Consider the following 22171-nt stretch of genomic DNA (forward strand, 5'->3'; position numbering starts at 1 on the left):
TTCTTGGAAAAGATCTGGGAGTGGTTTGCCATTTCCTTCTCCAGTTTGTTTTGCAGATAAAGAAACTGAGGCAAATTGGGTTAAGCAGCTTCTATATGGTCACAAAGCTAGCATTTGAAGTCAAATTGAAGCTCAGGTTTTCCCAACTCTGGGCCCAGCTCTCTATCCATAGTTCCTCCTAGCTGCCCTAGGGTTACAAATATAAAGCTGGAAAGAACTTGAGAAGACATTGTATCCATCCATCTCATTTTACATAGGAGGAACCTGAGGCCCAGGGAGGTTAAGTGACTTGTCCAGGATCACAAAGATAGCTAGTATCAGTGACAGGATGAATCCAAGTCTTCCAGACTCCAAGATCACTGTTCTGTCTGCCATCTCATGCTTTCCCTTCTTGGCACTCTTTCAGGTTAGAAGGAGAGTGTTCTCTGTTCATCTCCACCTAATACTGTCTAATAATTGAAAGAAGTTTGATTATTGCATTAATCACACTTACATTTATGAGAAAAGCTATTTTTGGATCCTGATTGTCAAAATGTATAAAGGTAGGTAAAGGAATGTTCATAATAATGCCTTGTACTTATATAGAATTTTTATCTTTTGGAAGTTCCCATACATATATTTTTTAGAGCGTTAGAGGAAGTTCTTGGACAACATTTTATAGATGAAGAGAATTCACCAGACAGAAGTTACCTGCCAAAATTAATATAGTTAACTGGTGGCACAGCCGGGACAAGAGTCTTCTGAATGATGGCCAAAGGAACTTCCCAAAGATGCCTCAGGGAATTAGGTAGCTTTGGAAACAAACCATTCAAGTAGACACTTACTAATATAGGTCATCCCAAAAGATTTCATGCAGTTTTTAAACTAGTTCTCCCCTTTCACAGCTATGTGGCTTGGGGGATGGGAAAAAGAATCCTCAAGTAAATGTGTGCCTAAAGCTAAGTTAGATACTCTCTTCCCTCCCTCTCCAGATCTATAATTTCATCAATGCTGGGAACTCCTGATGAGGAAACTCTCTATACCAAAGAAGATAGACAACTATTCTGTAATTTATAAGTCTTAGAGACTTTCTTGAGATATTGAGATTTTAAGTGTGTTGCATGCAAAACTTGAACCCAAGCCTTTGTAACTCCAAAACTGGTCCTCCATTGCCTATGGCATTTTATTGTGCATCATTAAACACAGTCTTTGTCCTCAATGATTTTAGGATTTAATACAAGAATTATTAACCTGGGACCTGTGAATTTGTTGTTGATTTTTAAGAAAAATATATTCGGGGACAGCTAGGTGGTGCAGTGGCTAGTGCCCTGGATTCAGGAGGACCGGAGTTCAAATCTGGCCTCAGACACTTAACACTTACTAGCTGTATGACCCTGGACAAGTCACTTAACCCCAATTGCCTCACCAAAAAAAGATAATTAAAAATATATTTTGATAACTATTTCAGTATAATTGATTTCTTTTATAATCTATATATTTTATTTCATACATTTAAAAGCATTATTCTGAGAATTCATTTGGCCTGCCAAAGAGTTCCATGATATAAGATTAATAATTCTTGTTCTAACAGATGACTTTGACAAAGAACAAATGAGACCTAAGTGAGTTTTCTCTCTTTCCATTTGTATCTATGTGATCATTGAAAATAAGGATATGTATATGTATATATGTACATGTGTATATATATACATGTATAGATGTGCCTATGTATATAATATATGTGGGTATGCATGTGTATGTGTGTATATATATATATAAAGAGAGAGAGAGAGAGAGAGAGAGAGAGAGAGAGAGAAAGAGAGAGAAAGTAGAAAGGGACCAGAACAAAATATTGATCAACTGGTTGTTCTCCTTACCCAATGTGTAAAAAAGCCATTTTGATTTTTTGAAAAAAAATGAATAGACTAAATATTTTTAGCATTATATTGCCTAAACTCAGAGACATAAAGAGACAGAAACAGAAAATCAAGATATGTCTATAAATGGTAACTTTTGGCCAACAGTGCTAAAGACTATAAAGGATACAAGAAAAGATTTAGCTTTACAAGGAATTTGTAGATTTCTTGAGGAAATGAAATGAATGTATATGATGCAAATAGAGAATAATTTAAGACAATACTATGTTCAAATACAAAAGTATATACTATAAAAATGATTTAAAAGAATGCAAAGTATAAATGAGAAAAGATATAGGCCAATCAAATATTTTTCTATCATATGAAAGCAGTGTGAGGATACAAAAGAAATACAGCAAAAATATATTGTATATTTTTTATATATGCTTATCTTATCTCCCTGACAGACTGTAAGTTCCTTGAGGGCATGGAGAATTTCATTTTTTTTGTCACATTCCCATTTCCCAGCAGAGTCCTAGGCACATAGTAGATCCTTAATAAATTCTTGCTTGATTGAAGACATGGCTTCTCCCCACAAGGAATTTATAATGGTACTAGGGAAATAAGGGGACAATGAAAAATAGTGTATAATTAAAAATTAAAGAACATACAGAATATGTGTCCAGAGAAATAATATACTATTGTTGAGGTTGGAATAAGTGTTGAAAGAATGCTGAGTCTGGATTCTGAAGACTTGGGTTCAAATCCTATTCTGCTTCTTACTATATGTGTGTCCTTGTGAAATTGATTTCATTTCTGTGGGCCTCAGTTTCTTTTTCTTTTTTTTTTATAACAACGTCTGATAATTAAATTCTTTAATCTTTTAAGTCCCTCCCCAAATCCCTGAACTCTATTCCAACAATGGGAATATGTGATTCTCTATTTTCATGCTTGCTGATTGTGATTAATCTGTAGCTAAACTGAGTCTTAGTTTGCTTATGTGAAAAATGGGAGGATATTTTTTTTCACTTCCCATCTCATATTGTTGTTGTGAGGGAAGCACCTCAAACACCAGAAAGTGAACTATAAATGTGAGCTATTATTACCGGAGAACCACTGAATAGTTAAAAAAAAAAAAAGTACATCTATTTTGTATTAGTCAGCATCTATGTTGTCTTCTCTTTCGAAAATGAGCCAAGGGCAAGGGCTATGTAGTTTTCATTAGTTTATTGCTGTGCAGCATCTTTCCTATCATAAGGTTACCAGATGTCTTTAATTGCAGGGGAGAAGCCAAGAGTAGAGCAGAGGAGTTGCTGACAGATACACTTACCAAGGATGCTTGAGAGGATACTGCCTAGCCTGCCTGCTTGCATCTCTGCATAGGCCTCTGTCTACAAACCTTTTATTTATTTATTTTTTGTAGGTATAGGGAAAACCAGGACCATTAATGTGACCCTGGTAGTTGCTGGACAATAGGATTCATAACTTCCACTAACCATTACCTCAACTCCAGTCTATATAAGAAGTTTCAACATAAAGGGAGAGTTTTCATAAAGACTTGAAAATTCACTACAAAATCCTACTTTCTACATTTGTTCCTCTTCTCCACAACCTCTCTCCCCTTACCACAAATGCTCGTGTCCTCCCCATGAGATTTCTTTTCTTTCCAATGCAGATATCCTGTATGTATTTTCATTTTCATGGTCTGCTTCATTAATATATGAACTCCTTGGGAACAGGGACTATATATTTGCCTTTCTTTACATCCCCAGTGCTTAACAAAGTAAGAACTTAATAAATGTTTGTTAACTTACCAGCTGGCTGATTGACTATAATGAGAGTGGAAAGCCAGAAGCCTTGTTTAGTACACTGGACACAGTACTTGGAAGGAGTTGGGGCAGCTAGGTGGTGTAGTGAATGGAGCTCTGTCCCTAAAGTTGGGAGGGCTTAAGTTCAAATCTCACCTCAGATATTTACTGGCTATGTGATCCTGGGAAAGTCACTTAACCCCACTTGCCTTAAACATCTGGGGTCATCTCCAGTCATCCAGATAGGTGTCTTGCCACTGGACCCAAATGACTCTGGATTAAAGAATAAGGCTGGTGACTTTGCACAGCCCTCCCTCACTTAAATATAATGCACTGCAAGTCATGACATCACCTCCAGATGTCATGGTCCTCTTTGAAAATGAAGGACAGGCAACAACAACAACTTGGAAGGAGATTCAAGTTCACAGAAAAATCACAGAATCCCTGAAACGTTAATATTATAAAAAGCCTAGAGATCTTCTAGTCCAATGTTTTTTTCATTTGTATTTTGGTCACTAATGAATAACTCTTCCAAAAGAACATTGATTAATGGACTGATGTTCACCTAGAGGGATGCTTTTATTGCAGTGTTCCAGGGATCTGCCCTCAGCCCTGTTCTGTTCAACATTTTTATAAATAACTTGGATGAAAGTATGGATGGCACGCTTTTCAGATTTACATATAAGAAAAAGTTAGGATGTTCATTCGCTCCGTATGCAAGAAGTTTTCCCCAGATTTCATTGAGCTTAATGCTTTCCCTCTTATATTATCCCCACTTTATCCTGTATTACGTCTAGTTTATATATAGTTGTTCACCCTATTAAACTATGAACTCTATGAGATCAAGAACAGGGAGTTATTTTTTTCTTCCTTCCATTTTATTTAATTTTTTGGGGGGTGGGTAGCTCCAGTACTTAGCACAGTATGTGACATACAATAGGAGCTTAATAAATGTTTTAATAAATTACTGAATGCCTGATTGGATGGCAGAATCAGGATCTAAAAAGTTCCTAAGATACTGTGATAACATGATAAATCTAAAAAAGGTGGAATAAATATTAAACTCTGCATTTGCTAATTCCAGGTAGGGTTAGAAATAGTGCCAAAGGCTATTCTTCCTGGTGACAACTCTGAGAGAAGCCTATTAACAGTTCCAGAGGGCAAAGCAAGAAACTTATCCATACATGGAGCCACAGGTCAATGAACTAATGATCAAATAATGTTCAATGGAGTAGCAGCGAGAAAGTTATCTGTTAAGTGTAGCATAGAGCTCAATCAGGAAGCAACAAATGACCTCTAAGAAGGGCTTAGTCTAAATCTGGGACCACATCAGCAGTAACAGCTCAACAATTCAGAGATATGCAGAACAGGAGATCAAAGGCAAGGGATTAATGAGCTCAAGAATATTGAACAATGTGTTTCATTCGATATGGGTTCTGTCACTATTCTGTTGAGTTGGGGAACCTATGGGGTAGCAGTGTTCCCCTATTTTATTAATGTTATTACAACTGGCAGCAGATTCCCCACTTGGTTTTAGAAAAAATAAACCACCTAAGAATAGAATGGACAAATATGATTAGATAACAAGTTATATGAAAAAAAAAACTCAGGGATTTTAATGGTCTGAAAGTAGAATATGAGTTAACAATGTTACGTGGCAAAATAAAACAAACAAAAACTAAGGTGTTTTTGGCACAGAGAATAGAGTGCTGAACTGGGAGTCCAGAAGAGTCATCTTCATGAACTCAAATCCAGCCTCAGGTACTTACTAGATCTGCGATTCTGAGCAAGTCACTTTACCCTGTTTTCCTCAGTTTCCTCATCTGTAAAATAAACTGGAGAAGGAAATGGAAAATCACTCCAGTATCTTTGTCAAGAAAACCTCAAACAGGATCACAAGGAATCAGATATGACTGAAACAACTGAAAAACAACAACAATATAAGTATAGTGTCATGAACAAGGATAATGATAATTTCACTTGTACCTCTCCTTGGTCAGATGTCAAAAGTATTATGTTCTTTTTTGATTACAATATTTTAAGAAGTGAGGAAGCTCAACATTTTAATATATGAAGATCAGCTGAATAAACTGAACTGGAAATTCTTCCTTATATGGAGTTTCCATGTCCACCTCACTGGCACTTCCACACAGTTATTAATTCTCTTCCCTGCAATAAGATAGAATTAGATTTGTTTGTCTTTTAATTATTTGAAGGTAGGTATATTGGTCCTCCCTTAAGACACACTAAATATCCCTAAATCTTTTTGGTTTTTGATAATACTGTGTATTTTATTTTATTAATTTAAAAGCATTTTTATAAGAAGGGGTCCATAGACTTCTGCAAAAGGCCAAAGGAGTTACATCCCCGCCCCCCCCCCACAGGTTAAAAACCACAGGCCAACAAGTCAATTTACATTCCATGATATACTAATTTCTCTCTCTTCCTTTAAATCTATCTTATTCTCCTTTGTCATAAATTTTAGAAAGAAAGGAAGTCTTTTTTTAATTAATTGCTATTTGTATAGATATCAGTTTGGGGTAAGCATATATAAATTTATTGACCATGTGTCTTCCTAAATTCTCATGGTCTCAGGCCATGTGGTAGAGAAAGCAGGGAAGATAGCTTCAGCATGCCAGTTAGCACAAGTAAGAGAAAAGTCCCAAAAGACCTATTCTGAGAGAGATAGCATATCATCTCAAGGAGACCCAAGAGAGCTCAGAAGACCTAGAATACCCAGAAGGCCTAGCATCCCCAGAAGACCTACAAGACCTAGAAAACTTGGAAGACCCTAAAGACTTCTCCTGGCATCTTCCAAGGGTATTTATCCTCTTTTGATAGAGGAGGGTCATTATACATTATAAAAGCTAATTGGTTAGCATCATTCAATTCCATTGTTTGACATGACTTGAAGGTGGTCTACATTAAAACAAACCCTAGAAATCAGGGAAAAGAATGAAAAAGACCCTCACTCAAGTTGCTTAAGTTCCATTATCTAGGTGTGGCTTAATCTCATCTGTCCTTCACTCTTCTAGACAACATAATATATTGCCATTACTTTTGTTTGCTTCTGCTTGTCCCAGAAGAGATTTGATGAAGTTTCTCAGGGAGACCTGGACTTTCTGGAGTGGGGGGGGGGTGTGGAAGAAAGGTCTGAGAAAGTGATCTCTGGGTTCTCCAAGAAATCCATTTTTAATTTTGTTTTTGTTTTTTGGGTTTTTTTTTTGCAGGGAAATGAGGGTTAAGTGACTTGCCTAGGGTCACACAGCTAGTAAGTGTCAAGTGTCTGAAGCCGGATTTGAACTCAGATAATCCTGAATACAGGGAGTTTATCCACTGCATCAACTTAGCTGCCCAAAGAAATTCATTATTAATAATTATTTTCTCACAGAAGGATGGGGAAACTAAATACAATAATGTATTTCTGTTAGAATACAACCATTTTGGAGAACAATTTTTAACTATGCCCAATTTGCTATAAAACTCTTCATACCCTTTGACTCTTTAATACTACTACTAGATTTTTACTCCAAAGAGATCAAAGATAAAGGAAAAGAAACCATATGTACAAAAATATTTATAGCAGTTATTTTTCTGGTGCAAAGAATTGAAAATTGAGGGGATGCTCATCAAATGGAGAATGACTAAACAATTTATAGTATATGAATATGATTGAATACTACCACACTGCAAAAAAAAAAATGGCAAAGGGAAAGGTTTTAGAAAAATCTGAGAAGACTTAGATGAACTTATATAAAAAGGAAAGAGCTGAACCAGAAAACAATGAATACAGTAATAACAATACTGTAAAGATAATCAACTGTGAAAAACTTAGTATCCATGATACACCTCAATGATCCACCATGACTCAAAGGACTTGTGATGTCAAACGCTACCATCTCCAGATAGACAATTAATGGACTCAGAGTGCAGATTGAAACATATTTTTTTTCTTTATTTTTTCAGGCTTTTTTTTTTAGAACATGGCTAATGGCAGAAATATGTTTTGTGTGATTTAATACATATAATTAATATTCTATTTATTTCTTTAAGTATAAGATAAGAGGAAGGAAAGAATTTGGAAATATATTTTTTAAAAACAGAATTGATGTTGAGGGTCAACTAAAGCAGTTTGCAATACAATTGAAGAATTATGCAATGCATGGTTGGAAATTAAAAAAAAACATGGACTAGGAATATATGGACAACCTGTGTACTCTTATTGGTATGCACACAATGTCAAAAAAATGAGGTTTTCTTTGTAATCTTATGTGTTTTAATTTATGCATGCAAAGGTGTTTTTTGGAGAAGGGCTTCATAGTCCTCCTCATCATATTAGAAAAAGAGGCCTAAGACACAAAAAGCTTAAGAAACTGAGCTTTTGATCTATTCTTTATCCTTACCACAACCTCTAAAACCCCTTTCATTCCCCACTTGCATTCCTTCAGTTCATTACACTTGCTTTGGCCTCATTTTTTCCCCTTTACAGTCTTGACACAACAGTTGCCCAACTCTGCTATTTGCTATCCTCCACTGAATTCTTTTTCCCCCTTCTTCTACCTCCAATAATAATCCTCCTGACAATAATCCTCAACCCTAAATCACTTCCACCAACTACGTTATCAGTTAATGATCCCATGTTGTCCTATGCTTCTGGATCAAAGCAGTCATAGCACCATTCTGAGTAGACCTATTAAAATTTCATTTTATCTGATATCAACTGTATCCTTAATGTCATATGACAAAGCCTTTATTATTACTTGATTAACTCTCTAATGCACTCCTCTCAGCAGATATTCCAAAATGTATGCTCTGATGAAATCCTCAATGCCTCTGCTACCCTCCTCTCCCTATACCTATACCTTTAAAGGAAAGATGTCAGCTGTTCATTGTGAGTATGGGATTGTGACAATATTTGAGGGATCATGCAAAAGAAGCAATTTAAAAGGCATATTCAGAGAAATGCATAGCTGAGGATTAAAAAAAATAGACTGGGATCATATGGACAACCTATCCTACATGGATGTACACACTCTTTGCAATAGCTTCATGAAATCCCTGTTTTCCATAGGTCCATGACTTGTGTTTGGGAACCACTGGACTAAATGATCACCAGGACCCCTTGCAGCTCTAAATCCCATAATTCCATGACAAACTTTAGCCAACTATGCTTGAACACTTCTCCTGTACCTAAAATAAAGCATATTTCATTTAAAAATAGTTGGTAAAAAACATTCTCCCTTCTCTTGAGCCTAAATCCCAGTAAATTTTTACCAATCTAATCCTTCTCCTTGACGGTTTCATGTGAGTAACCCTGCCATTTAGGAGTTTGGGATTTTTGTCTGTCTTTCCATAAAGGTGATATTTTTCATACTGGAAGTTTTCCCCTCATTCCCTTAGTTTTTCAAGGATACCTAAAAATGTTGTTTGGATGATCCATCTCTATAATGGTAGCTAACATAGCAACTTAATGGTATTTTGCATGTGTTATATTATGAGGCAAGTAGGTGGTACAGTAGAGAGAGAAACAAGCCAAGAAACTGGAATACCTGACCTCAAATTCAGCTTCAGGCACTTACTATCTTTGTAACCTTGGGCAAGTCCTTTAACTTCTCTTTGATTTAGTTTCCTATTCTATAAAATGGGGTTAATAATAACACCTAATAATAGAGTTGTTGTGAGGATCAGATGAGATAATAATTGTAAAACTCTTGGCACAGTGCCTGGCACATAGTAAGTGCTATATAAACGTTAGCTCTTATTATTATCACAACAACAATGTGGGGTGGATACTGTTATTATATCCATTTTACAGATGGGCAAACTGAGACAGAGAGATTGAGTGAGTATTTCAGGGTCACACAACTATTAAGTATATGAGACAGTATCCCCTTTCCAATATTCCTGACCCTATGTCAAGCACCCTTTGCATTAGGTTACATAGGTGCCTTATTTCTTACTCTTCTTGCAAAATAAATACACATCTTTTTCTACTACTAGGTGTTTTAATAAATGCTTTCTATACCATTTCTTCAAGTATTTTCAAGTATTCATTGGCAAAATGCCAATTAATTGCCGCTAATATCTTTTTATCATTCCTAGAATTATTTGTAATTTTGATTTTTTTTCTGAGATCCTTGTGCTTCACAGCTCCTCAGCAGGATAGACTTTCAAATACTTGTAGAAATTAACATAAACTCTGCAAAACTTTTATTTTTCCTCTCCATAATTTCCCCAATCATGCATCCAGGTATCCAGAGCATGGTTTTTATATTCCTTAACATCTTGGTTACCTCCTCTGAATGTTTGCCCCTTAAAATATGGTAGTCACAGCTAAATACAATATTCCAGATGTGGTTTGCCCACTTTAGAGGCGACTTTTCTTTTCCTTTTTTTCTTTCTTTTTCTTTTTCTTTCTTTCTTTCTTTTTTTCTTTCTTTTCTTTCTTTCTTTCTTTTTTTTTTTTGGTGAGGCAATTGCCCAGGATCACACAACTAATAAGTGTCGAGTGTCTGAGGTCAGATTTGAACTCAGGTCCTCCTGAATCCAGGGCTGGTGCTTTATCCACTGTGCCACCTAGCTGCCCCGAGACCACTTTTCTTGTTTTGAAAACCATTGCAGTTTAAGATCGCAGTAGAATTTTTAAAAATTCACAGTGTGCTTCCAGACACTATACTTCAAAGTATTATGGCAAGAATTCTCAAATCCAAATTCTTAATCCCAAATACATCATTTTTTCTATGTGATATGCTTATAAATACAGATCTTTTCCATTTTATCCTTATGCAGTTGCTTTATCAATTTAGTGAAACCTATGAGCAACTATTAAGTTTTAAGTGTGAGAGGTGTCAATGGAGGCCATGTATAGATAGACCTTTGGAGTTTCTGTTGGTAACAATACAGGACTACATGGACTATGATTTTCAAGCAAGATGGAAATCTGAAGATTCCAGTCTTTTTTATAGGGTTAGGAAGAGTCAGTCTTCACTCAATTGCGTGAACTTAGAAGAATTATACAAAGGTGGTAACTGACTAGCTACAATCACAGTTAGTTGATTTAAAAAAAATGTAAATAAATATGAACACGAAGGGAGTGGCTGCCCAGAGAACTCCTAGAAGAGACAAATTTGAGGGGTTTATCCTCATAGACTCCAAAATGTAATTCTGATTAAGAGAAAACTATGATCCTAATGTCTCCAAATGTTTTAATTATTTATCTGCCACTGTTTCAACTTGTCCTCTGATGTTGGCTCCGAGTCAGATGCAGATTTAAACAGCATTTTAGCAATTACTATGCCAGCATTATCTTTTCCTCTGTATTAGAAATCAAATCAAAAGGTTTTTTTCCCCTTCTATTTAATTTGTTTTTGTTTCATGACAGGGATAAAAAAAATTAAAGTTTAATGCATGAAGGAAAAAGCATAAAGCCACTCAGAAGGTCATAAGCATCCCTGTCAACTGAGATACAGAAAAAGAAGGGGAAAAAAAATTACCCTGCAGAAATTAGCTCTTTAGGGACAGCAGCTATTTTGGAAGGAAACAAGGCTCAGTAGGCCAATCAGTTTGGATCTCAGCTCTATCACACTCTCCATGTGTGACCCTGGGCAATTCATTCAACCTCTCTGTGCCTCAGTTTCCTTATTAGAAAAAAAAAACTAAAGGGGCAACTAGGTGGCACAGTGGATAGAGCACCAGCCCTGGAGTCAGGAGTACCTGAGTTCACATCCAGCCTCAGACACTTAACACTTAACTAGCTGTGTGATCCTGGGCAAGTCACTTAACCCCAAATGCCTCACTAAAAAAACAAAAAACAAAAAACTAGCATGGCACTTCAAAGTATCATGGCAAGAATTCTTAAGATATATTTCAATTTATTATTTAAGGAGGCTCCAGAAGATACTTGGCATGGTCCTAGGTGCTATATTATTTTGCCTTTTGGGAAGAGGTGAAGGTGTTTCTATGCTTCAGTTTCCTCATTAGAAAAAAAAAAGATGCTATGAAACTTTAAAATATTAAATCAAGAATCCCTAACATTTGTTTCAATTCATTACTTTTTGAGGTTGCAGAAGATACTTGACATAGTACTAGGTGTTATATTAGCTTTCATTTCAGGAGGAGGAGGGTGGTTCAGAGCTATGATTTCATGAATTAAGTGGACTAATGCTGAGTGAAGGGAGCAGAACCAGGAGAACATTGTATACAGTAACAGCAGATGGTGTGATGATAACCTGTGATAGACTTAACTCTTCTCAGCAATACAATGATCCAAGAGAATTCCAAAGGACTCATGATGAAAAATGCTCTCCATATCCAGAAAAAATAACTTTGGAATCTGAATGTAGATTGAACCATACTATTTCTACTTTGTTGTTGTTGTTGTTGTTTTGTTTTTTGAGGTTTTTCCCTTTTAAACTGATTCTTCTTTAACAACATGATTAATGTGGAAATATGTTTAATGTGGTTGTGTATATATAACCTATATCAAATTGGTTTTTGTCTTGTGGGGGTAGGGAGGGAGAGAGAGAGAAAAATTTGGAACTCAAAATCTTATAAAAACAAATGTTAAAAATTATCTTTACATGTAACTGGAAAAAATACTATTTAGATTTTAAAAAAAGAAGCTATGATTTCATTACCTAGTCATTATACCTAACAAACTCTCACTAAGGAAACTCCCTTGACCCATGCATGTCAGCAATTGTTCTTCAACTTATAGTCTTAGAAAGCTGCCCAGAGGCATCTAGAGGTTCCCATGGAGAAATAACTACCCAAGAGTAGCAAAGTAAACCTTCTGGCTTCCAGGATTTGAATGAGGGCTTAAATGTGTTGATGTTCCTCCTGTATAATCTGAAATCTCATGAATTTCTTTTAGGAGGTAAGCCTGGGGAGGTGTGGTCACATTCAATTAGCATTAAGGAAAGGAGATCCAGTCTCTTTATTTTAATACTAGATACAAATTAAAAGAATTCTGAGTTGTTACTATACAGCCATATTGATTTTTTTGTTTGTTTTTATTTTTGTTTTTGGTGGGACAATGAGGGTTAAAGTGACTTGCCCAGGGTCACACAGCTAGTAAGTGTCAAGTGTCTGGGGCCGGATTTGAACTCAGGTCCTCCTGAATCCAAAGCTGGTACTTTATCCACTGAGCCACCTAGCTGCCCGCTATACACCCATATTGTTAACAAAGATGACAAAAGAAAAAAATGGGAGCTATCAGAGGGGTTGTGGGAAGATTGGCACACTAATGTAGAGTTGTGCTGATATCAACTGTTCTGGAAAATAATATGGAATTAGAAATATTGCTAAGCTTAGATTCAACAATCCTTGGTATTTTTTACAAAGAAGTTAAAGACAGAAAGTTCTCATGTGTACCAAAACATTTCCTTTCTGTGGTAGCAAAAAATGGAGGGAAATAGTAAATGCTTATTGATTAGGGAATAACTGACCAATATGCAGTATATTACTGTAATGGAATGTTATAGCATTGTAAGAAACAACAAATACGACAAATACAGAGAAATATGGAAAGATTTGTAAGAATAGATGCTGTTCAGTCATTTTTCAGTTGTGTCTGACTCTTCATAATCCTATTTTGGGTTTTCTTATCAAAGATATCAGAATGGTTTGCCATTTCCTTTTCCAGCTCATTTTATAGATGAGGAAAGTGAGGTGAATAGGGTTAAGTAACTTGCCCAGGATCACACAGTTAATAAATGTCTGAAGCCAGACTTAAACTGAAGAAGATGGGTTTTCCTTACTCCAGGTCTGACATTCTATCTACTGTACTACCTAGCTGTTTCCCCAAAAAAGGTTAAATGGACCATAGTTGCTTTTTTTAGACACCAGACTGTTCTTTTAAACATATATATATATATATATATATATATATATATATATATATATATATATATATATATATATACACACACACACACACACACACATATATATATATATACATATACACATACACACATATATATATACATACACATATATACATATATATGTTAGCATACAACTTTTTAAAAGATTTTCTAAATATTTTCCTTTTTCTAGCCTTTCCCCATACCATGGAGAAGGCAAACAATATGATACCCATTGTCCATTAGGAGTCATATAAAACATATTTCTAAATTACCTATATTGCAAGAAAAAGCGAGAAAAATTAAGAAAACAAAAACAACATACTTCAACCTACAGAATTTGTCAGTTTTCTTTTTGGAGGTATGTAGCATTTTTCATCATGAGTCTTTCAGAATTGTCTTAGATCAGAGAAGCTAAATCTTTTACACTTTATCATCAAAACAGTACTGATCTTTCTATGTACAATATTCTTCTGGTTTGCTGACTTGACTTCACATCATCAGTTCACATAAGTCTTCCTAGGTTTTTCTGAAACCATCCCCCTCATCATTTCTTATAGCACAATATTATTCTTGTGTCCTTGTGTCTGGAATTTAGTGGGAAGATCGTTTACTGGAACTGGAGTTCTCTTAACTGAGTAGCATTTGTATTCAAGCAATCTGCCTAATATATTTAGCATGGGTTCCCTTTTATCTTCTTCCTGTTGGAATCCTTAGCACCTTTGAAAGCTCAGGTCAGGTTCCATTTCTGATGGGAAGCCTTTCCTGATTCCCCTCACATGATTTTTTTTCTCTCCCTGGTTTTTGCTTCTCTTAAATCCCTCCACTTGAATACAGTTAAGCTCCTTGAGGAAAATGGGCATTTTTTCCCCTTTTGTATCCTCAGTAACTACTGTAGTACTTTGCACACAGTAGACACTTAATACATGTTTGTTGAGCTTTCAAAGTCAACATACTTGGATTTAAATCTCAATTTAATATCTGAATATTCTGGTGACCTTAGGTCAAGTTGTTTTACTTTTCTGAGCCACAGTTTCCATATCTATAAAATGAGGAGCAGGATATAATGATCACACACCCTCATTTTATAGATTAAGTAAGTGAAGCTCAGATGTTATTATACTTTTTTTATTCTTTCACTTTAACAATGACTGTGAACTCTTCTTTCCTTAGAAGAAAACCTCTTCATATGTGAAATACTTTAGCCAGCAGATTGGTATATGAGAAAGGCCACCAATTTTGAAGTTAGAGGACTTGGATTTGGATCTTGGCTGCCCCTTCTGAGATATATGTTCTGTATATTCTTGGGCATGTGACAACCCTCCTGGAATTTAATTTACTAGTCTGGAAAATGGGAAAAAATACTAGATCTCTAAGGTCCTTTCTGCCTTTAAATTTCAAGTTTATATCTTTGGTGTTCTTCTGTAGTGGTTACTTTGTATTGTAAGTCTATTTTTTCTCTTTTTTTTTTTCTAATTAAAACCATTATCTAACTTACAAGTATTTTTACCTATGATCACAGAATTAGCAATTTACAGAAAGAATGGACTTCAAAGGCCATCTAGAGCAACCCTCTCATTTTTACAGATGTGGAAACTGAGGCCCAAAGACATTAATTGACTCCCAGAAGATTACATAGATTAGTAAGGGGCAGAGCTAAGATTTGAACCCAATTCCTCTGACTCCAATTGCAGCATACTTTTCATCACATCACAGAACACGCATGAAATAATTAGCCGACAAGACAGTATAAGAAACATATCTGCTGTCCTCTCACAGAAAACCATCCTTCTCCAGATGACCTGCACAAGTTAATTCCAGCCCTCAGGGTCAGAGAGATCTGGGATGTGTAGCAAGAGAAAATAACCCATTTTGAAAAGAGACGAAAGCCCCAGCTCTTCAGGGCCCTCCTGACACCACAAATAAAATATTAAATAAGGAAACCTGGTACCTTAGAAGGACTTGGCTGCCAAGGGGCTTGGCATTTCCATAATGGTGGGGAAAAGAAAGACATCTCTGATTTCCATAGTATTTTGTAATTAATTTGGTGCTTTTATGGAAAATTAATTGGTTTTTGATAATGAAATAGAAAGAAATATTCAGACTCCAGCATATTAAAAGAAATTCTCCTTAATAGGCCCCAATGTCAGTCTGATAATATGGTCTTGCTCCCTCAGGTGCTTAAAAGCAGTTCAAGAGAAGGCAGAGAGAACCTCGGTGGCTTAATAGTTAAGCAAGCTTTCCCCTTGCAACTAAAGCTAAGCAGATTAATTAAAACTTAAAAGCATTATGATTTAGTTATGAATAACAGTTTGCAGCGACAGAGTTTCCCGTCTATAATTCACCATAACAAAATGACACTTGGACTTGCTGGCGCTATAATTAGCTTTTGATATAGTATTTCTTGGAAATTTCTCGCCAGCCACAGCCTGTGTGTTTCCAGATGTCCTGCACATACTTAAGAACGGTAAACATTAATTTATAGGGACGACAGCTGTGGGTCAAGTTTGAGGTTGATTGATAATTCCTTATTCAAATGTATGCCGACGCTACTTCATTTGTCATTTCCTAGTGAAACAGAAAGCCATTCTACAACATTCCTAGTTAATATTTCATTTTTTTTCATAAATTATCTGTAAAAGCAAAAGCAATAGAATTTAGACCTTTCCCCACCATCTGGCATGGAATATTAATAGAACTGAGGGTTTTTAAAAAAATTTGTAGCCAGGAGGGCTACAATTTGTTAATGTGACACCTCATGTTTGTCTAGTGCTTAGCACACAGTGGGTACTCAATAAATGCAACATAATGACTGGGAAAGATATTACAACACTTGCTATAGTGGCATCTCATTCTTCTTCCAAGCATGCTCCCCTCCTTAGAGGTGAAAAAACTGAAGACCTAAAGAATTCCCTAAAATGCAGTCATGAGAGCAGACTAAGCCTGAAAGTCTTTTGAATGTCCAGAACACATGGGAGAAAGGAAATTAAAATATATATCACACCATGCTTCATTTTTCTCTGACTTTTTCTATATGGAGCCAGAGCATTCAATTGTAAAATAAAAAATTCAGTCTATCTCTGATATCCAAGTCACATAGGGAGCTAACACAGATAAGTAAGACCAAGAGACATTTTCTAATGGAAAATTGGTCAAGGGACATGAATAAACAGTTTTTTAAAGGACTCAAAAACTATAAACAATGATATGAATTTACTAATAAGAAAAACAGAAATCAAAATAACTCAGGTTTCAACTCAAACTCAGCACATTAGCAGAGATGGGGGATAGTCAGTGTAAGGATGGTTGTAGAAAGACAAACACACTAATACAGTGTAGATAGAGCTGTGAATTGGTCCAATAATTCCAGAACAAAGTTTGTAATTATGCTAAGAATGTGATTTAAATGCCCATACCCTTTGAACCACATATTATATTGTTAGACATATCCCTTGATCAATGATAAAACAAAAGGTCCCATAAACACCAAATTATTTATAGTAATACTTCTTATAGGAGCAAAGAAATGAAAACAATATAGATGCTCATAGTTTGGGGAATGGCTAAACAAATTGTGATGTGTGGATGTAATGGAATATTTTAAAATACATTTCTATTTATAACTTTTCTTTTTACACTACCTAAATTCTTCCCTGTGTCACTTTCCCTGTCATTGTCCTTTAAAACAAAGGATAAAAAATGGAATAAAAGGGATAAAACCCCCAATTTCAGCAAAATCAATCAACACAACTAAAAATTCTGACATATTCAGTGTTCCACATCCACGGACCCACCTCCGTGCAAAGGATCAGGAGGAAATGTCTTCCCTTTTATCTTCTTTGGGGCCAAACATAATCACTATAATATTGTAACATTCAGTTTTTTTTTATTTTGTTTTGTTTTTGCAGGGCAGTGGGGGTTAAGTGACTTGCCCAGGGTCACACAGCTAGTAAGTATCAAGTGTCTGAGGCCGGATTTGAACTCAGGTCCTCCTGAATCCAGGGCTGGTGCTTTATCCACTGTGCCACCTAGGTGCCTCATAACATACAGTTTTAATGGATTTTGCTTGTTTTCTTTCTATTTGTGGTGTTTCAGTCATATTTATTTTTTTCCTGGTTCTGCTTACTTCACTTTTTAATCAGTTTGATTTTTTCCCATCCTTTTGTGTATTAATCATATTTGTTGTACAGTTATTTAATCATTCCTCAATTCATGGAATTCTATTTTTCTGCCAGTTCTTTGCCATTAGAAATGTTACTAACACAAATATTTTCATATATATGGGGCCTTTCTTTTTCTTGTTGGCATCCTTTGTTTATATGACAGAGTACAATCTCAAAGGGTAGGGATAATCTGGTGACTCTATTTGCATAATTCCAAATTTCTTTCCAGAATGGTTGCACCAAATTAAAACTCTATCAACAATGCTTTCATGTATCTGTCTTCCCACCATCCCTCCAACATTTAATATTCCCTTCTTTTGTCACGTCTGTTAATTTAGTGGGCGTTAGTTGAAATCTCATTGTTGCATTGGTTTGCATTTCTCTTCTTATTAAGGATTTGAAGCATTCCTTAAAACTGTTTATAATCTTTGACTTCATATATATTGAAACAGAACTTTTGGGGACAGCTAGGTGGTGCAGTGGATAGAGCACCGGCCCTGGAGTCAGGAGTACCTGAGTTCAAATCTGGCCTGAGACACTTAACACTTACTAGCTGTGTGACCCTGGGCAAGTCATTTAATCCCAATTGCCTCACTAAAAAAAAGAAAGAAAGAAAGAAAGAAAGAAAGAAAGAAAGAAAGAAAGAAAGAAAGAAAGAAAGGAAGAAAGAAAGAAAGAAAGAAAGGAAGAAAGAAAGGAAGAAAGAAAAAAAAAGAAAAAAAGAATAAGAACTTTCAGTCTTACATGTTTTTGTTAGCCACAGAAGGTGTCCCAAAAGTCTTAGTGCAGTTTAAGCTGCAATAAGTTTAAAGTGCATTAAGATTTTTGGGATAAACTGTATATCTTAGATATCTTACTCTTAATGTGAAGATTCCCTTTCCAGTCAACCACTTTATTTCTTATACTAGATATATTAATTTTTCCTAGTAAAACCTTTTAATTTTGTGGAATTAAAATGATTTATTTTATGTCACACATTTTCCCCTATTTCTTGTTGTTGAAAAATTCATCTCTTACCCATAGTTGTGAAAAGGTTTTCTTCTAACTTCCTTTTGTTATGATAGATAGGTCACTTGCCCAGTTTGCATTTATTGTAGCATGGTCTTTAAGATCTTGATCTAAGTTAAATTTCCATCAGACTTTTTTCCAGTTTTCCAAACAGTTCTATGTAGGTAATTTATACTTTTCAAGTTTATTGAACATTTAGTTGTTGATTTCAATTATTTCTGATACTTCCTCATCTTGTAGGGTCCAATGATTTGTTTTTTCTTTAAAAAAAAAAGATTTAACATTACTATCAAATGGTTTTAGATAATTACTACTTTAAAATATTGTTTGAGGTCTGGAAGTATTATTTACCATAATTCATACATTTTATTATTTATTTTAATATTTTAGATCCTTTGTTACCGCAAATAAATTATGTCATCATTTAGTTTATCTTTAAAAAACAATCCCTATGGTATTTTGGTATTATACCAAATCTATAAATTAACTTTGGTAGTATTGTCATTTTCATTATTTTTGGCAAAGTCTAGCCATGCACAATGACATTCCTGCTGCTATTTAAGTTCTTATTTATTTGTTTAAAAAGAAACATTTTGTAATAAAATTTATATACATGTTAAGCGTGCTTTGGTGGATTGACTCTCAAACATTTTATTCATTTTGTATTTGTTTTTAATAGGATTGCCTGTTCTATCAGTGCATCATGAATTTTGTTATTAGTAGGTAGAAATGTTGTTATTTGTGAGTTTATGTTGGTATCTGCAATGTTGTAAAAGTTATTAACTTTCTGTTAGTTGCTTCACTCCTTTATTTATTGGAGAAACTTCTGATTATCTCCATTGTATATAATGTTTGATCTTTGGTTTATAAAATTTTTCTCATTTAAAAGACGTTCCTTTTTTGTTAAATTTTATAGAACTGAAATTATTATATTTTATCAAAAACTTTCCATATGTATTGAAATACATAATGGATATTCTTGGTTTTAATATGATTGATTACATTATTTTCCTAACATTGAACCATCTTTATATCTTTTTTGTAAATTCAACTTTATCATCTTGAATTATTTTTTAATGAATTGCTGTTATCTCCATGATAGGATTTTATTTTAAAATGTTTAAATGATATTCTTTAGTGTTATTGAACTACAGTTCTTTTCCTTAGTTTTACCCTTCTCTGCTCTAGGTACTAAAACTACATTTGTTTCCATAAAAAGGATATTGACAGACTGTTTCCTTTACTATTTTCTGTCTTTTTTATTCAGGCTTACTTAAAGTTTATCAATTTTGTTATTTTTATAAATAACTAGAATTTAATTTTGTTTCTCAATTCCATAGTCTTTTCACTTTCTTATTTATCTGTCTTCTCATTTTCAAAGGTTCCTCTTTTGTATTTTTCTGGGTTTATTTGTTGGTTTTTGAAAATGTATGTTAAGTTCATTGCTCCTCGTTCTACTTTATACATATTATATTTTTAAGAATACATTATTTTATCTGAGACCTATATTTCTGAACCCCAAATATTTTCATATATTGTCTTGTCTTTATCATTGTTTTTCACATAGTTATTAGTTCCTTCTATAACTGGTCCTTTGACACACTCATTATTAAGGATTTCATTATTAAGTCTCCATAAAGAAGTCCTGTTCCATGTGTGTGTGTGTGTGTGTGTGTGTGTGTGTGTGTGTGTGTGTGTGTGTATGAGCTCCCTAAATTGATTGTTATTATTATTGTATTGTAGTCTGTACACGTGTTTGTTATTTCTTCTTTTTTTCACATTCATTCCCAATTTCTCTGTGACCCTATATATGCTCTATTTTCATAAAAATCCCATGTCACACTGATACATATGTACATTCCTTAGTGTTTCAATTCAGAAGGTCTCATAAATCTTTGAGCTGTAAGTCCTTCAACAGATTGTCCAATTCTTTTTTATTTTTCTCTTTGACTTATCAGAGAGATCATTAAAGCCATGCTGCTTCAGGTCTGTTCCTCTACCTTCTATTTCTTTAAATTTCTTTCATCTTTATCCCATGCCGTGGTTTTTTTATTTGTTTTGTTTTGTTTTGTTTTGGGGGGATCTCTTAATGATTCCCAAAGTTTTTTTGTTGTTGATGCTGATTCTATTATTTTTCCCTGATAGTAGTACTTATTTTATTTATTTATTTTTTTTCTGCTTCTGTTGTGTGAAGTGTTTGAAATTCAAGTATTCTGCTCCTCTCTCTTTTTTGTTGTAACGTTTTAGTCCCTTTATTTTTTTAAATATCCTTCTTTTAATTAATGATTAGACTAAGATTTGTAAGAAATGTCATTTTGGGTTGCATCTTGAGCTCTGTTAATTTTCAAAATGTTATGCCATTTTCTTCTAAAGTTTCTAGTGGTTGCAGATTAGTTTTGATTTTTTCAAGTTTCCTTTCCTTTACATTTAAAGGTTGTTATCTTGGCCTCTTGAACAACTTATATGCCACTATGTTTCTTTGAGTTGGAAATATCCTTTTTTCCCCTTGGGGGTAATCTTTGGATTCTTTTGGTTGGTAATTATTTAATTCAGAGGTTCTGGAAAGTTTTCTTGCATTTTTTTTTCATTATGGTATTTGGGGTTTTGCTTTGCCATGTTATCCTGGGAGACATGATTGTTAAGTTGTGTCAGCAGTCTATCTTCAAAGTTGGTGGCTTTTGCTAGTATAAATATCATGTATTTATAACAAATTAGTACTTTTTGATTTTCTTATTTATTTTCACTTCAGTTTTTAAAAGAATTACTATTTCCTCTTTTGTTTTTCAGTCTGATAATTATTTCTTCTGTAAAAATTATAAATCCTAACTTCTTTTTTTTCTGGAATATTTTGTTGTTGCTTCATACTTTCTTGGGTTTCCATAAGGTTCTGATATTCACCATAGTGACTTGAAATTTTTTTTTTCTTACAATATAATTAAGAGAGCTTTGTGGATTTTGGGAAGGATTTAGTGCTTATCTTTCTATTTTTAATATTCTCTCTTTTGATTTATCTGGTTATTCTCTAGATATTTTTAATTGAACTTCCTTCCTCTAGAAATCTTTGGATTTTTTTGAGTCTATTTTCTTACCTTTTTATGTCACTCACCTTCCAAACACTTCTCTCCCATTTTCTGATAATGCATATATACCTCTGGGCTAACTGCCAAGCTAAGTCTCCTCCTGCATTAGAGAATTTATTTTTAAGCATCCTAAGGCCCTGACCTAAATAGCTTTTGGGGGAACAAGATTGGCTTGAGCTAGATTTCAGTCCCTGTTCTTTTAGGCCTGGTGTACCTGGTCACACTAAGTCTTGGTTCCAATGTCTTCTCTAGCTCTTATTTTTTCCATCTCTGGCTTCTGCTGCTTTGTGTATGTTTGAGGAAGAGTGGGGAAGAGTGTTATGAACAGTCTCTGAAACCTTGAGGTTCCCTAACCTAGGGCTCTCTGTTGGGAGAGGCATCCTCTTTACCCCTTTTTCCTCATATTGCTGG

This window comes from Dromiciops gliroides, chromosome 4 (genome assembly GCF_019393635.1).
Source record: "Dromiciops gliroides isolate mDroGli1 chromosome 4, mDroGli1.pri, whole genome shotgun sequence".
In the NCBI taxonomy this organism is placed as follows: domain Eukaryota; kingdom Metazoa; phylum Chordata; class Mammalia; order Microbiotheria; family Microbiotheriidae; genus Dromiciops; species Dromiciops gliroides.